Here is a 5,000-nt window from a genome sequence, read left to right as displayed (position 1 = left end):
CGTGTTTCGCCGGCTTTACGGCTGGGGATTTCAACCCGCTCGGTCACTGCGGGGCGCCTCCACGCTTAGGCGCCCCGCTCAACCGTGTTTCGCCGGCTTTACGGCTGGGGATTTCAACCCGCGCGGCTACCCGCATCGGTCTTACGGGCGCCTCCACGCTTAGACGCCCTGCCCGAACGTGTTTCGCCGGCTTTACGGCTGGGGATTTCAACCCGCTCGGTCTCTGCGGGGCGCCTCCACGCTTAGGCGCCCCAATGAACCGTGTTTCACCGGCTTTACGGCTGGGGATTTCAACCCGCGCGGCTACCCGCATCGGTCTTACGGGCGAAACTCCACGCGGAGTCGCCCTGCCCGAACGTGTTTCACCGGCTTTACGGCTGGGGATTTCAACCCGCTCGGTCTCTGCGGGGCGCCTCCACGCTTAGGCGCCCCGCTCAACCGTGTTTCACCGGCTTTACGGCTGGGGATTTCAACCCGCTCGGTCTCTGCGGGGCGCCTCCACGCTTAGGCGCCCCGCTCAACCGTGTTTCACCGGCTTTACGGCTGGGGATTTCAACCCGCTCGGTCACTGCAGGGCACCTCCACGCTTAGGCGCCCCGCTCAACCGTGTTTCGCCGGCTTTACGGCTGGGGATTTCAACCCGCGCGGCTACCCGCATCGGTCTTACGGGCGCCTCCACGCTTAGACGTCCTGCCCGAACGTGTTTCGCCGGCTTTACGGCTGGGGATTTCAACCCGCTCGGTCTCTGCGGGGCGCCTCCACGCTTAGGCGCCCCAATGAACCGTGTTTCGCCGGCTTTACGGCTGGGGATTTCAACCCGCTCGGTCTCTGCGGGGCGCCTCCACGCTTAGGCGCCCCAATGAACCGTGTTTCACCGGCTTTACGGCTGGGGATTTCAACCCGCGCGGCTACCCGCATCGGCCTTACGGGCGAAACTCCACGCGGAGTCACCCTGCCCGACCGCTTTTCGCCGGCTTTACGGCTGGGGATTTCAACCCGCATCGGTCTTACGGGCGCCTCCACGCTTAGACGCCCTGCCCCACCGTGTTTCGCCGGTTCTACGGCTGGGGATTTCAACCCGCGTGGTCCGTGTTTTTCGGTAACATATTCGTGTTCCTTGCCCCCGAATCGTGTCTTTTGTCCCCGCTGCACCGTGTTTTTTGCCCCCGCTCAACCGTGTTCTTTGCCCCCGCTCAACCGTGCTTACTGCCCCCGCTCAACCGTGCTTTTTCGGTAACATAATCGTGTTTTCGGGTAACATAATCTTGTTTTTCGGGCCATTTTACACCGACGGAGGCACCCACAGGGGCCATGTACACCCCGCTTGGCATGTACATGAGGGGCTGCCCCTTCCAAAAATCCTTCCCCCCTATAGGGGAATATGCATTTTGGGTCTCCAGCCACGCCCAGGGTTACCACCCCCTGGAAATCCCCCAGGTTTACCCCCCATTTTATGTGGATGCATAGATTCAGACCGCCCTGCTCCACCGCTTTTGGCCATTTTTGCCCAACGTTAGCCGCTTCGGCTTGCCGCTGGACTGTTTTCGGGCCTTTTTCACCGACGCTTGGCCGTATCCGCTTAGTTTTCCCCAACGCTTGGCCGCATCCGCTTAGTTTTCCCCCGCTGGACTGTTTTCGGGTCACTTTTGCCCAACGTTAGCGGCTTCCGCTTGCCGCTGGACTGTTTTCGGGCCCTTTTTCACCGACCCTTGGCCGTATCCGCTTAGTTTTCCCCAACTCGTGGCCGCATCCGCTTAGTTTTCCCCCGCTGAACTGTTTTCGGGTCACTTTTGCCCAACGTTAGCCGCTTCCGCTTGCCGCTGGGATGTTTTCGGGCCATTTTTCCCCAACACTTGGCCGTATCCGCTTAGTTTTCCCCAACGCGTGGCCGCATCCGCTTAGTTTTCCCCCGCTGAACTGTTTTCGGGTCAGTTTTGCCCAACGTTAGCCGCTTCCGCTTGCCGCTGGACTGTTTTCGGGCCAATTTCCACCGACTCTTGGCCGTATCCGCTTAGTTTTCCCCAACGCGTGGCCGCATCCGCTTAGTTTTCCCCCGCTGAACTGTTTTCGGGTCACTTTTGCCCAACGTTAGCGGCTTCCGCTTGCCGCTGGACTGTTTTCGGGCCAATTTCCACCGACTCTTGGCCGTATCCGCTTAGTTTTCCCCAACGCGTGGCCGCATCCGCTTAGTTTTCCCCCGCTGAACTGTTTTCGGGTCAGTTTTGCCCAACGTTAGCCGCTTCCGCTTGCCGCTGGACTGTTTTCGGGCAAATTTCCACCGACTCTTGGCCGTATCCGCTTAGTTTTCCCCAACGCGTGGCCGCATCCGCTTAGTTTTCCCCCGCTGAACTGTTTTCGGGTCACTTTTGCCCAACGTTAGCCGCTTTCGCTTGCCGCTGGGCTGTTTTCGGGCCAATTTCCACCGACACTTGGCCGGATCCGCTTAGTTTTCCCCAACGCGTGGCCGCATCCGCTTAGTTTTCCCCCGCTTAACTGTTTTCGGGTCACTTTTCCCCAACGTTAGCCGCTTCCGCTTGCCGCTGGGCTGTTTTCGGGCCATTTTTCCCCAACACTTGGCCGTATCCGCTTAGTTTTCCCCAACGCGTGGCCGCATCCGCTTAGTTTTCCCCCGCTGAACTGTTTTCGGGTCACTTTTGCCCAACGTTAGCCGCTTCCGCTTGGCACTGGACTGTTTTCGGGCCAATTTCCACCGACTCTGGGCCGGATCCGCTTAGTTTTCCCCAACGCTTGGCTGCATCCGCTTAATTTTCCCCAGCTGAACTGTTTTCGGGTCACTTTGTCCCAACGTTAGCCGTTTCCGCTTGCCGCTGGACTGTTTTCGGGCCATTTTCCACCGACTCTTGGCCGTATCCGCTTGGTTTTCCCCAACGCTTGGCTGCTTCCGCTTAATTTCCCCCAGCTGAACTGTTTTCGGGTCACTTTTGCCCAACGTTAGCCGTTTCCGCTTGCCGCTGGACTGTTTTCGGGCCATTTTTCACCGACACTTGGCCGTATCCGCTTAGTTTTCGCCAACAATTGGCTGCATCCGCTTAATTTTCCAAGCTATACTGCTTTCGGGTCAGTTTTGCCCAACGTTAGCCGCTTCCGCTTGCCGCTGGGCTGTTTTCGGGCCATTTTCCACCCACGCTGGCACCGACGGGGCCATGTACACCCACGCGCGTGTACATGAGGGGGCACCCATTTTTGAAAACCTTGCCCCCCTATAGGGGAATATGCATTTTGAGGCTCTAGCCACGCCCAGGGTTACCACCCCCTGAAAATCCCCCAAGTCAAAATCACCCATGTAAAATATTCAAAAAAATCTCAAAAAATCACAAAAAATTTATAAAACCAAATAAATTCAAAAAAAAAAAAAAAATTCAAAAATTCAAAAAAAATTCAAAAAATTCAAAAAAATTCAAAAAAATTCAAAAATTTCAAAAATTCAAAAAAAGTCCAAAAACCCAAAAAAACTTCAAAAATTTCAAAAATTCAAAAAAATTTCAAAAAAAATTTCAAAAATTTGCCCCGCTGAACTTTTTTCGGGTCAGTTTTGCCCAACGTTAGCCGCTTCCGCTTGCCGCTGGACTGTTTTCGGGCCAATTTCCACCGACTCTTGGCCGTATCCGCTTAGTTTTCCCCAACGCGTGGCCGCATCCGCTTAGTTTTCCCCCGCTGAACTGTTTTCGGGTCACTTTTGCCCAACGTTAGCCGCTTCCGCTTGCCGCTGGGCTGTTTTCGGGCCAATTTCCACCGACACTTGGCCGCATCCGCTTAGTTTTCCCCAACGCGTGGCCGCATCCGCTTAGTTTTCCCCCGCTTAACTATTTTCGGGTCACTTTTCCCCAACGTTAGCCGCTTCCGCTTGCCGCTGGGCTGTTTTCGGGCCATTTTTCCCCAACACTTGGCCGTATCCGCTTAGTTTTCCCCAACGCGTGGCCGCATCCGCTTAGTTTTCCCCCGCTGAACTGTTTTCGGGTCACTTTTCCCCAACGTTAGCCGCTTCCGCTTGCCGCTGGGCTGTTTTCGGGCCAATTTCCACCGACTCTGGGTCGGATCCGCTTAGTTTTCCCCAACGCTTGGCTGCATCCGCTTAATTTTCCCCAGCTGAACTGTTTTCGGGTCACTTTGTCCCAACGTTAGCCGTTTCCGCTTGCCGCTGGACTGTTTTCGGGCCATTTTCCACCGACTCTTGGCCGTATCCGCTTGGTTTTGCCCAACGCTTGGCTGCTTCCGCTTAATTTCCCCCAGCTGAACTGTTTTCGGGTCACTTTTGCCCAACGTTAGCCGTTTCCGCTTGCCGCTGGACTGTTTTCGGGCCATTTTTCACCGTCACTTGGCCGTATCCGCTTAGTTTTCGCCAACAATTGGCTGCATCCGCTTAATTTTCCAAGCTATACTGCTTTCGGGTCAGTTTTGCCCAACGTTAGCCGCTTCCGCTTGCCGCTGGGCTGTTTTCGGGCCATTTTCCACCCACGCTGGCACCGACGGGGCCATGTACACCCACGCGCGTGTACATGAGGGGGCACCCATTTTTGAAAACCTTGCCCCCCTATAGGGGAATATGCATTTTGAGGCTCTAGCCACGCCCAGGGTTACCACCCCCTGAAAATCCCCCAAGTCGAAATCACCCATGTAAAATATTCAAAAAAATCTCAAAAAATCACAAAAAATTTATAAAATCAAATAAATTCAAAAAAAAAAAAAAAATTCAAAAATTCAAAAAAATTTCAAAAAATTCAAAAAAATTCAAAAAAATTCAAAAAATTCAAAAATTCAAAAAAAGTCCAAAAACCCAAAAAAACTTCAAAAATTTCAAAAATTCAAAAAAATTTCAAAAATTTGCCCCGCTGAACTGTTTTCGGGTCACTTTTGCCCAACGTTAGCCGCTTCCGCTTGCCGCTGGACTGTTTTCGGGCCTATTTCCACCGACTCTTGGCCGTATCCGCTTAGTTTTCCCCAACGCGTGGCCGCATCCGCTTAGTTTTCCCCCGCTTAAC

The sequence above is a fragment of the Carex rostrata genome, chromosome 3 (assembly GCF_964058835.1).
Source record: "Carex rostrata chromosome 3, lpCarRost1.2, whole genome shotgun sequence".
Lineage (NCBI taxonomy): Eukaryota > Viridiplantae > Streptophyta > Magnoliopsida > Poales > Cyperaceae > Carex > Carex rostrata.
This window is presented reverse-complemented; position numbering follows the sequence as displayed.